Raw genomic sequence first — 13,988 nt, 5'->3', positions numbered from 1 at the left:
AAGTGCAGGGCGCCAAATTCAAACAACAGTCTTATATCATTTTAAAGGTAATCTTGTTGTTAATCCCACCAAAGTGTCCGATTTCAAATATGCTTTTCAGCGAAAGCACTACAAACGATTATGTTAGGGCACCACCAAACCACAATAAGCACAGCCATTTTTCCAGCGAAATATAGCAGTCACAAAAAGCAGAAATAGAGATAAAATGAATCACTAACCTCAGATGACACTCATAGGACTTCATGTTACACAATACATGCATGTTTTGTTTGATAAAGTTCATATTTATATCAAAATATCTGAGTTTACATTGGCGCGTTACATTCACTAGTTCCAAAAACATCAAGTGATTTTGCATAGCCACATCGTTTCAACAGAAATACTCATCATAAATGTAGATGATAATACAAGTTATACACATGGAATTATAGATATACCTCTCCTTAATGCAACCGCTGTGTCAGATTTCAAAAATAAATTACGGAAAAAGCAAACCATGCAATAATCTGAGACGGCGCTCAGAACAATAGCCAAATTAGCCGCCATGTTGGAGTCAACAGAAACCACATGATAAATGTTTCCTTACCTTTGATGAACTTCATCAGAATGCAGTCCTAGGAATCCCAGGTCCACATTAAATGCTTGATTTGTTCGATAATGTCCGTTATTTATGTCCAATTAGCTACTTTGGTTAGCGCGTTTGGTAAACAATTCCAAAGTCACAAAGCGTGTCCACTATAACATGACCAAATGTCCAAAAGTTCCGTAACAGTCAGTAGAAACATGTCAAATGATGTATTGAATCAATCTTAAGAATGTTGTTAACATACATCTTGAATAACGTTCCAACCGGAGAATTACATTGACTTCAGTTGAGAGATGGAACAGAGCTGCCTATCACGTGAACGCGCGTGTTCAATGCGTGGTCACCTCATGGCAGTGATTACTCATTCCTGTCTCCTTCGGCCCCCCTTCACATTAGAGTCATCAGACAAAGTTCTATTGACTGTTGACATCTAGTGGAAGCCGTAGGAAGTGAAAACTCATCCATATCTCGCTGTAATTTCATTGGGAGCTTGGTTGAAAATCTAGCAGCCTCAGAAAAAATCCAAACAGGAAGTGGAACTTCTCAGGTTTTTGCCTGCCATATGAGTTCTGTTATACTCACAGACATAATTCAAACAGTTTTAGAAACTTCAGAGTGTTTTCTATCCAATACTAATAATAATATGCATATATTAGCAACTATGACTGAGGAGCAGGCCGTTTACTCTGGGCACCTCTGTGCACCTTTCATCCAAGCTACTCAATACTGCCCCTGCAGCCATAAGAAGTTAACCTGTTTCCTCACCTTCATCTACACTGATTGAAGTGGATTTAACAGGTGACATCAATAAGGGATCATAGCTTTCACTTGGGTTCCCCTGGTCAGTCTATGTCATGGAAAAAGCAGGTGTTCCTAATGTTTTGTGCACTAAGTGTATATTGAAAGGTGAATTTGTCTACCAGTGTCTGTTGGAAAGCAGACTGAACTAGATTTCCTCTAGGATATTGCCTGTGCTTAGCTCTATTTCTTTTATTTTTATCTCCCCCCAAAAACCTAAGTCCTTGCTGATGACAAGCATACCCATAACATGAAGATAACATGAACATGCAGCCACCACCACTATGATGTGATGTGTTGGATTTGTCCCAATCATAACGCTTTGTATTCAGGTCATAAAATTAATTTCTTTGCCACATTTTTTGCAGTCTTACTTTAGTGCCTTATTGCAAACTGGATGCATGTTCTGGAATATTGTTACTCTGTTGAGACTTCCATCTTTTCACTCTGTAATTTATGTTAGTATTGTGGAGTAACTCAAATGTTGTTGATCCATCCCCATTTGTCTCCTATCACAGCCATTAAACTCTGTAACTGTTTTAAAGTCACCATTGGCATGGTGAAATCCCTGAGTGGTTTCGTTCCTCTGTATATTTGTAGTCACTGGGTGTATTGATACACCATCCAGAGTGTAATTAATAACTTCGCCATGCTCAATGGGATATTAAATGTCTGCTTCTTTCAATTTTACCCATCTACCAATAGGTGCCCTTCTTTGCGAGGCATTGGAAAACCTCCTTGGTCTTTGTGGTTGAATTTGTGCTTGAAATTCACTGCTCGACTGAGGGACCTTACAGATGATTGTATGTGTGGGGTACAGATATGAGGTAGTAATTAAAAAATCATGTTAAACACTATTATTGCACATAGTGAGTCCATGCAACTTATTATGTGACTTATTAAGCACATTTTTACTCCTGAACTTATTTACACTTGCCTTCGCAAAGAGGTTGAATACTTATTGACTCAAGACATTTCAGCTTTAAATTTGTAATAATGTGTAAACATAGAAAATTAACATAATTCCACTTTGACATTATGGGATATTGTGTGTAAAACAGTGACAAAATCTAAATGTTATGCATTTTAAATGTAGGCTGTAACGCAACAAAGTTTGGAAAAAGTCAAGGGTTGTGAATACTTTCTAAAGGCAATGTATAACAAATAACTTATCTGATATACTGTCTAATTATGCAAACTCTGAATTACTGATTTTGGGAGATTTTAACCTGGATTGGCTCTCACCAGTATCCGATAAATTAAAAGGCATTTGTACTGAGCTAAATCTAACTCAGCTGATAACTAAACCAACCCGTCCCAACTTTAAGAACCCAGTAAAATCCACTCTACTAGACATTATTCTAACAAATACCCCCCATAAATACACAGCCAGTGGGGTTTTTGCAAATGATATCAGTGACCACTGCCCTATTGCTTGTATTAGAGATACCAGGCTGAAACACTCTGATCCCTGTATAATCTCTAAGAGAAATTATAAACATTTCTCACAGCAAGCTTTTATCCTTGACTTATATCACTCTGAGCTTTTATCCACTTGCTGCTTTCTGGACCCGGTTTTAGCCCTTGCTTTTTTCTCTTCTATTGTTACTTCTATGTCTGATAAACATGCCCCGCTTAAGAATCACAGAGTAAGAAACCGAACCAGTTCTTGGTTCTCTCCTGAATTGTCAGGTCTTTTCCTGCAAAAGAATCGGGCCTGGGCCTTGGCGAGGAAAACAGGTACTCCAGCTGATTGGCTGTTTTTTAGGCAATTGAGAAATAAATGTACTGCAGCTGTCAAAAAGGCAAAATCAAATTACTTCCTTAATGCTATGACAGATTCTGCAGGAGATCCTGCAAAATTCTGGAAAACCGTTAATTCACTGAAACGGGGGAATTGTGCTGTTTCTCTTCCTAAGCAAATTACCTCAGACTTCTGTATTCTAACTGAAAAAAATGATATTTGTGATGCTTTTAATAAGCATTTAATCTCTGCTGGTTTTTTATTTGAAAGGAAAAGTGGACTTTGTGGTACTGGCCAGTTAGTTGATTTTTCGTCTTGCTTTTCAACCGTTACTCTGAAAAATGGTAACCCTGTTTTTAGTTTCCAGAAAATAACTGAAGCAGAGGTTCTAATTGCCCTGTGTGCCATTGATACTAAGAAATCCTTAGGCGCTGACAATTTAGACCCGTACTTACTTAAGTGTGCTGCACCTATTTTTGCTGGTTCAGTAACACACATTTTTAATCTAACATTAAGCACAGGAAATATCCCTAAGGTGTGGAAAGCAGCTTTTGTTCTGCCATTACATAAGGGAGGTGACGGTAGTGATTTGGATAACTATCGACCCATCTCTAGGCTCCCTTGTCTGGTAAAGATTCTAGAATCTATAGTCAACAAACAGTTACAATCTTTTCTTTCTGCTAACAGTATTCTTAGTACCAATCAATCTGGTTTTAGATCTAAACACAGTACCACATCGGCCACTATGCTTGTTGTAAATGATATTGCAAATGCCTTAGACGATAGAAAGCACTGTGCTGCGTTGTTTGTAGATTTGTCAAAAGCTTTTGACACTGTAGACCATGCTATCCTGTTGAGTAAGCTGTCATCTATAGGACTGGGCACTGATGCCTGCCGATGGTTTTATGACTATCTTAAAGATAGAACTCAAGCCGTCATGGTCGATGGGGTCAAGTCTGACCCCTTACAGTTACTTAAAGGGGTCCCTCAGGGTTCAATAATTGGCCCACTATTGTTCTCACTTTATATAAACAACATTGGTGATGATGTCAGATATTGTAAATTCCATTTATATGCAGATGACACAGTGATGTACTCTATTGCTCCAACAGCGGACCAAGCTTTAATGCAGTTGGAGTCTGATTTTAGGATACTACAGGGGTCTCTTTTACAGCTTAAACTTGTTTTAAACGCTAAGAAAACAAATGTCATGTTTTTTTCTAGGTCTAAACTCTCAGTTAGAAACACGTTTGTAATCACTAGCTTGGATGGTACTCAAATCAATAAGGTCTCTGCATATAAATACTTAGGGGTATGGTTAGATGATAGGCTTTCTTTTAAAAAACATGTTACTGAATTGGGAAAAAAGCTCAAATTCAAGATAGGATTCCTTTACAGAAACAGGGCTTGTCTGTCCTCTGTAAATAGGAAAAAAATTGTGCAGGCTACTTTTAAGTCCGTTTTAGATTATGGTGATATTATCTATATGCATGCATCGGCAAACACATTAAAACCACTGGATGCTATTTACCATTGTGCACTCAGGTTTATCACGGGTGATAGTTACAGAACTCATCACTGTATCCTATATCAACATGTGGGTTGGGTCTCTCTATCTGTGAGGCGAGAGCAACATGCTCTCTTGTTTATTTATAAAGCACTTCTTTTAAAACTACCTCCATATATATCATCATTAATTTCCACAAGATGTACTAATTTTAAAACCAGATCACAGATGTGGATTACATTAGAGACTCCTGCGGTCTCCACAGAGTTGGGTAGGACTGCCTTCAGTTCCTTTGCACCTTATTCATGGAACAAACTGCAGATCCAACTTAAGTTAGACACTCTGGTGTCCCTTGCCCATTTTAAAATGCTTATGGAGGATCAATATGATGTTGTCTGTGATTGTTTCTGTTGAATTGTGTATGTTTTGAAATGTTCTTGTCTGTATGTCTAAAACTGTACATGTCAACATGTTTACACAGGGCACAGCCGTAAAAGAGATCCAGGTCTCCGTCTGATTTCCCTGTTAAAATAAAGATTAAAAAAACTAAAAAAAAACTGTCACTTATGTATACCAAGAATGTGAATGTAAAAAAAATAAGTACAAGCTGCTCTATGGAATGTTGACGATGAGTTATGAACAAAAATAGAGAAGTAACTGTACAGTGAATAACAACATACAAAGTGACCCGGGGTTTAACACAAAAAATTAAGTTTCCCTTACATTTTTCAAACATATTTTATCCGATTACGCATTGCACCTTTTTGTCCTTTTTCTAATATAATAATTCAGGACCAAATCCCAGATATGTGCATGCAATTTGACATTTTGTTGAAATCAGCTAATCATGTATCTGAAGTTAGAATTTGGACGTTAGTGAGGCACATACGCACATTTAACCAAGGCTGAGGTATTATTTCTTTAATGAAATTTTAATGAAATGAAGGTTCTACTGGGTCATATACCCATGAAATAAATTGAACTTCCTTTTGGCTGGATAGCGTACTGTGCTGCAAAATGAATAGGCTATTATGTGGAACAAAGATACCAATTAAGGAATACGTACCAAATTACACAAAAGGGGTAATAACAGAAACACACACAAAATTATACAGTGTATGGTATAAAAGTGATCTCCAATTTCCAATGCCACACAGTTGTTTCAGGAGTACCAACAGCGGAAGATAATAAAATTGTATCACATGACTGAAAAAATAGGTGGCGCTGGTGGATCTCCTTGATCTCCTGCTCCATCTGGGGGTCTAGGGAGGCCAGCCGTGACCTCAGCTCCTCCACGCTTCATGTTCGCATAAAGGGGGTCCTCTTTATTACCGCAAGCTATTTACCCTGAAATTTGACGCTGGTTCAAGCATAGCATGGAATGTTCACGCAGTCATCAATTATACTAAGTTTGTACTTGAGCTGAAAGATGTATAAGAATCCCAGGTTCAAGCCATGCACAGACACCACCAATACAATTACAAAAAAATAAAAATGAATGTTTAGATCCTTACAAAACCCCCAAATATAGGCTCTCGGTAACGATTGATAAGAGATTGATAAGATGGGTGAGCATTAAGGCTCACACACATTGCACCGAATGTGGATCTAGCGTTCGTCTGCCACCCGACTGACGATATTTTCACATGATTCTACATGTAAAATCGGTGCGCAGTCGCATCGCAAATTAAAGCCAGCACTCTGTTCCAATCAAATCAAATGTTATTTGTCACATGCTTCGTAAAAACAACAGGTGTGGACTAACATTGAAATGCTTACTTACGGGCCCTTCCCAACAATGCAGAGAGAAAGAAAATTGTGAAAGAGGCGCTAAGTACTCTCGGCCAGCAAATGCTATTGGTGTGTGTGAGCCTTTATAGTGGTTAGGCTATATGCCAGATTAGGATCTCATGTCTGGCTCATGTTTCCCCTTGGGATTTCCCCTGAGCTTTTACCAGCAATCTAAAGCTAATTATTGCCCCCCCCCCCCACCAATCAATAAAGTAAAAATAACAGTGGTGTCTTCATCATAGGCAGAGAGCCTTGAGAAGCCCCTGACAACCTACTGGGCCAGAGGAGCAGCTGACAGACTCATCATAGAGCACAGTGGGTAAGATAGATCAAAAGGCCAGGTTATTAACGGAGATATAGACACATCTTTGGCTCATCCATACAGGCATGGACGACTGTGTGTTCAATGTGAGATACACCCAACGAAGAATGGTAAAGAACCATGGGACAATAACCCAATGGCTATATGTAACTGATGAAACTCCTTTTTGGATTTGAGATGCCTAGAACGCAGTGGCGGAACTAGAGTTTCATAAATGGGGTGGCCAGGGGGTGGCCAAAACTACTTCAGGGGATCCATAGACCATGACAGAAAATGTGTGTGAAAAAATGTGTGTGTAACCCTAACCTGGCATCTAAGGAGCATGAATGAATCCAATGATTGCTGATTAGAGGTAGAAGGGATAATTCACTTAACCCGGAGTTCTTCAATGTGGCAGATAGTGTGGTCCAAAAGGGTTACTTCACTAGAATTCTTTAACATACTATGAATAGTCAGTGTCTCTATCTCAGAACTGCAGCTCAATTTCTCTCTCGCACACACACACACACACACACACACACACACACACACACACACACACACACACACACACACACACACACACACACACACACACACACACACACACACACACACACACACACACACACACACACACACACACACACACCACACCACACCACACACACTGTACTCACATACATGGAGAGTCTTGGGTCATTCTGTTTTCATGAATATATCATCTGGTCTATAAGTGTTGAACATCCAAAATATTGTCAGAAAATTAAGCTCAAGCACCAAGGAGATAAGATAGCATTTGTGTGTTACAGAAATAGCATAGTTTATTTACAAAAAAGTACATTTACAAAAAAACACTGCAATTTGGCATACCAGAAATGGACTTGAAAAATACACATAATTTTGGTGCCCATCAATATTACAAATTTACAGTATCAAACTCAGCAAAAAGTGAAACAACCCCTTTTCAAGACCCTGTCTTTCAAAGATAATTCGTAAAAATTCCAAATAACTTCACAGATCTTAATTTTAAAGGGTTTAAACACTGTTTCCCATGCTTGTTTAATGAACCATAAACAATTAATGAACATGCACCTGTGGAACGGTCATTAACTTCTTATGGCTGGGGGCAGTATTGAGTAGCTTGGATGAATAAGGTGCCCAGAGTAAACTGCCTGCTACTCATGCCCAGTTGCTAATATGTCCTGTCTAGGACAGACGTTCCGCTCGCAGAACCCCCCCCCAACATTCCACTGAAAACGCAGCGCGCGAAATATTTAACTTTCACACATTAACAAGTCCAATACAGCAAATGAAAGATAAACATCTTGTGAATCCAGCCAACATGTCCGATTTTTAAAATGTTTTACAGCGAAAACACAACATATATTTATGTTAGCTCACCACCATATCCAAAAAACACAGCCATTTTTTCACAGCAAAGATAGCTTTCACAAAACCCACAAATAGAGATAAAATTTATCACAAACCTTTGAACATCTTTATCAGATGACACTCATATGACATCATGTTACACAATACATTTATGTTTTGTTCGATAATGTGCATATTTATAGCCACAAATCTTGGTTTACATTGGCGCCATGTTCAGAAATGCCTCCAAAATATCCAGAGTAATTACAGAGAGCCACGTGAAATAACAGAAATACTCATCATAAAACTTTGATGAAAGATACATGTTTTACATATAATTAAAGATACACTGGTTCTTAATGCAACCGCTGTGTCAGATTTAAAAAAAAACTTTAGTAAAAAGTACACCATGCAATAATCTGAGATGGCGCTCAGCCATTCTCCGCCATGTTGGAGTCAACAGAAATACGAAATTACATCATAAATATTCCCTTACCTATGATGATCTTTCATCAGAATGCAGTGCCAGGCATCCTAGTTCCACAATAAATCGTTGTTTTGTTTTATAATGTCCATTACTTCTGTCGAATTAGCAACTTTGGCTAGCATGTGTAGTACACGTGTCCAAACACTTGCGCAATTGAACGAAAACGTAGAACGAAAACTTAAAAAAGGGATATTACAAGTCGAATAAACTGGTCAAACTCAGTTGAGAATCAATCTTCAGGATGTTTTTATCATATATATCCAATAACGTCCCAACCGGAGCATTTCTTCATGTCTATATAACTCATGGCAAACATGGACATCACATGCCTAGCGTGCATGGCCAGGAACTGGCAATCTGCCAGACCAGTCACTCCAATAGCTCCCATCCGGCCCCACATAATGCTATAGGCTTCATTCAACGTTCTACTGACTGTTGACATCTAGTGGAAGGCGTATGAAGTACATACAGATCCATAAATGACAGAGATTTGAATAGGCGATGACTTTCCCATCGACCCATTTCAGATTTTTCACTTCCTGTTTGGAAGTTTGCCTGTCAAAGGAGTTCTGTTATACTCTCAGACATAATTCAAACGGTTTTAGAAACTTCAGAGTGTTTTCTATCCAATAGTAATAATAATATGCATATATTATCATCTGGAACAGAGTAGGAGGCCATTCAATTTGGCACCAATTCATCCAAAAATGAAAATGCTGCCCCCTATCCCAAACAAGATATGCATATTATTAGTATATTTGGATAGAAAACACTCTGAAGTTTCTAAAACTGTTTGAATGACGTCTGTGAGTATAGCATAACTCATATGGCAGGCAAAAACCTGAGAAAAATCCAACCAGGAAGTGGGAAATCTGAGGTTTGTAGGTTTTCAACTCTTGGCCTACCGAAGATACAGTGGGATATTGGTCATATTGCACTTCCTAAGGCTTCCACAAGATGTCAACAGTCTTAGGAACCTTGTTTGATGCTTCTTCTGTGAAGGAGGGGGGAATGAGGGCTGAATGAGTCAGTGGTCTGGCAGAGTGCCATGAGATCAGTCTTGCGCGTTCACATGAGAGCGAGCTCTGTTCCATTGTATTTCTACAGACAAAGGAATTCTCCGGTTGGAACATTATTGAAGATTTATGTTAAAAACATCCTAAAGATTGATTCTATACTTCGTTTGACATGTTTCTACGAACTGTAATATGACTTTTCGTCTGAACTTTTGCCTGGACCTGGACCAAAAGGAGGTATTTGGACATAAATTATGGATTTATGGAACAAATCAAACATTTATTGTGGAACTGGGATTCCTGGGAGTGCATTCTGATGAAGATCAAACTTCTTCTTAATAGGGGGCGCTGTTTTCACTTTGGAAAAAATCGTGCCCAAATTAAACGGCCTCGTACTCTGTTCTAGATCATACAATATGCATATTATTATTACTATTGGATAGAAAACACTCTGAAGTTTCTAAAACTGTTTGAATTATATCTGTGAGTAAATCAGAACTCATTTGGCAGCAAACTTCCAAACAGGAAGTGAAAATTCTGAAAATGGGGCTCTGTGTCAGGGCCTGCCTATTCAACTGGCTTATATTTATGGATCTGTATGCACTTCATACGCCTTCCACTAGATGTCAACAGGCAGTAGAATGTTGAATGGGGTGTCTAGCTTGATGTGAGACCGAATGAGAGCTTTTGGAGTGACAGGTACGCTCTTTTGTCAGTATTCAACTGCGCACCAAGGAACCTCACATTGTCTTCTGAAGCGTTAGGTATACACGACGAAATGCTCCGGCTCTGATTTTATTGGATACATATGAGAAAAACATCATAAAGTAGGATTTTCAACCGAGTTTGACCAGTTTATTCAACGTTTATTGGGAATTTTGGAATTTTTCGTTCCAGGCGCAAAGATTTCATGGACATGTGCCCTCCACATGGCTAGCCAAAGTTGCTAATTCGACAGAAGAAATGGAACTAGGACTCCTTGCACAACATTCTGATGGAAGATCATCAAAAGTAAGAGAATATTTATGATGTTATTTCGTATTTTTGTGGTTTGTGTTGGCTCCAACAAGGCGGAGAATTGGTGAGCGCTGTCTCACAATATTGCATGCTGTATGTTGTACTAAAGTTATTTTTTAAAATCTAACACAGTGGTTGCATTAAGAACCAGTGTATCTTTCATTTGCTGCACAACATGTATTTTTTTGTAAAGTTTATGATGAGTTTTTTGGTTAGATTACGTGACTGTCCAAAATTTCTCCGGACCATTTGGTGGATCATAGCAACGTATTCACAATGTAAAACCAGGATTTGTAGCTCTAAATATGCACATTTCGAACAAAACATAAATGTATTGTATAACATGATGTTATAAGACTGTCATCTGATGAAGTTGTTCAAAGGTTATTGATTAAACCTCTACCACTTCTCTCTCCCGGATCCGGGATCCTCCTCATCAAAAAAGCTGACTAGCATAGCCTAGCCTAACGGGACAGGGATATCATATAATATAATTTTCATGAAATCACAAGTCCAATACAGCAAATGAAAGATAAACATCTTGTGAATCCAGCCATCATTTCCGATTTTTAAAATGTTTTACAGCAAAAACACAATATGTATTTATATTAGCTAACCACAATAGCCAAAGACTCAACTGCATATTTTCACCATGTTTCTACCGCATAGGTAGCTATCACAAAACCGACAAAATAGAGATAAAATTAGTCACTAACCAAGAAACAACTTCATCAGATGACAGTCTTATAACATGTTATACAATACATTTATGTTTTGTTCGAAAATGTGCATATTTGAGGTATAATTTTATCTCTATTTGTGGGTTTTGTGAAAGCTATCTTTACGGTGCATAAATGGCGTTGTGTGTTTGGCTATTGTGGTGAGCTATTATAAATATATATTGTGTTTTCGCTGTAAAACATTTTAAAAATCGGAAATGATGGCTGGATTCACAAGATGTTTATCTTTCATTTGCTGTATTGGACTTGTGATTTCATGAAATTATATTATATGATATCCCTGTCGCGTTAGGCTAGGCTATGCTAGTCAGCTTTTTTGATGAGGAGGATCCCGGATCCGGGAGGGTGACTCGTTAGAGGTTAAAGGTAAGTGAATATTTATAATGCTACTTCTGACATCTGTTGACTCCACACCATGGCGGATATCTTTATGGTTGTTTTGGGCTCTGAGCGCTGTACTCAGATTATTGCATGGTGTGCTTTTTCCATAAAGTTTTTTTGAAATCTGACAGATTGGTCGGACTGCATTAAGGAGAATTTTATCTATAATTCCATGCATGACAATTGTATCTTTAGCAATGTTTATTATGAGTATTTCTGTAAATTGATGTGGCTCTCTGCAAAATCACTGGATGTTTTGGAGGCAAAACATTACTGAACGCGCCAATGTAAACTGAGATTTTTGGATATAAATATGAACTTTACCGAACAAAACATACATGTATTGTGTAACATGAAGTCCTATGAGTGTCATCTGATGATAATCATCAAAGGTTAGTGATTCATTTTATCTCTATTTATGCTTTTTGTGACTCCTCTCTTTGGCTGGAAAAATGTTGTTCAACTCAAGCGTCGCTTCACCTCCGCTCCAATCCTTACTCAGCCCGACCCAGAACTCCAGTTCATCGTGGAGGTGGACGCCTCTGACACGGGGGTAGGTGCTGTTCTGTCTCAACGTTCCCCCTCTGATCAGAAGGTCCACCCATGTGCATTCTTTTCCCATAAGCTCTCACCTGCAGAGAGGAATTTTGACATCGGTAACCGGGAACTCCTGGCAGTTAAGCTGGCTCTGGAGGAATGACGTCACTGGCTGGAGGGCTTTGTGACCCCCTTCATCATGTGGACTGACCCGTGCTTCTATCGTGCTTCTACACCTGCATTGCTTGCTGTTTGGGGTTTTAGGCTGGGTTTCTGTACAGCACTTCGAGATATTAGCTGATGTACGAAGGGCTATATAAAATAAAATAAACTTGATGATAAAAACCTGTCCTACATCCAGACTGCCAAACGTCTGAACTTCCGGCAAGCCAGGTGAGCCTTGTTCTTTGGTAGATTCAATTTCACACTCACTTTTCGCCCCGGGTTCGAAGAATACCAAGCCTGATGCCCACTCTCACCAGTTCACCACTGACAACACGGGTACCGAGCCAGAAGCCATTGTGCCATCCACCTGCATTGTTGCCTCCGTCACCCGTCCGCCAGGCTCAGCAGAACCAGCCTGATCCGAGTAACGGTCCTAGTAATGCTCTGTTTGTTCCAGATTGTGTTCGCTCTGATGTTCTTCAGTGGGGCCACTCTACCCACCTCACCTGTTACCCTGGTATAAACCGGACCCTCGCCTTCCTGCGTCAGCGCTTTTGGTGGCCCGCCATGGAGAGAGACCTCCGTGAGTTCGTCTTAGCCTGCTCGGTCTGTGCCCGTAACAAAACTCCACTAAACCCACTTCCGGTCTGCTCCGCCCTCTTCCCATACCCAGTCGCCCCTGGTTACACATAGCTCTGGACTTCGTCACTGGCCTTCCCCCATCTAACGGTAACTCCATCATCCTCACCGTTATTGACAGGTTTTCCAAAATGGCTAATTTCATTCCCCTCTCCAAGCTCCCATCCTCCAGTGGGACTGCGGACCTGTTAGTATCCCATCTGTTTCGTCTGCATGGCATTCCCACTGACATCATTTCCGACAGACGACCCCAGTTTACCTCCCAGGTATGGAGATCCTTCTGTTCAGCTCTTGGTATCAATGTCAGTCTTTCTTCTGGATATCACCCTCAGACCAACAGCCAGATCGAACAGGTTTTTCTGTGAATAGGTGCTGACCTAACATAATGATATGGTGTGCTTTCGTCGTAAAGCCTTTTTGAAATCGGACACTGTGGTGGGATTAACAACAAGTTTATCTTTAAAATGGTTTAAAATACTTGTATGTCTGAGGAATTTTAATTATGAGATTTCTGTTGTTTTGAATTTGGCGCCCTGCACTTTCACTGGCTGTTGTCATATCGATCCCGTTAACGGAATCCCAGCACTAAGAAGTTTTTAGACACTAACAGCTTACAGACGGTAGGCAATTAAGGTCACAATTATGAAAACTTAGGACACTAAAGAGGCCTTTCTACTGACTCTGAAAAACACCAAAAGAAAGATGCCCAGGGTCCCTGCTCATCTACGTGAACGTGCCTTAGGCATGCTGCAAGGAGGCAATAAATTGCAATGTCTGTACTGTGACACGCCTAAGACAGCGCTACAGGGAGACAGGACGGACAGCTGATTGTCCTCACAGTGGCAGACCACGTGTAACAACACCTGTACAGGATTGGTACATCCGAACATCACACCTGCGGGACA

The sequence above is a fragment of the Salvelinus alpinus genome, chromosome 12 (assembly GCF_045679555.1).
Source record: "Salvelinus alpinus chromosome 12, SLU_Salpinus.1, whole genome shotgun sequence".
NCBI lineage: Eukaryota > Metazoa > Chordata > Actinopteri > Salmoniformes > Salmonidae > Salvelinus > Salvelinus alpinus.
This window is presented reverse-complemented; position numbering follows the sequence as displayed.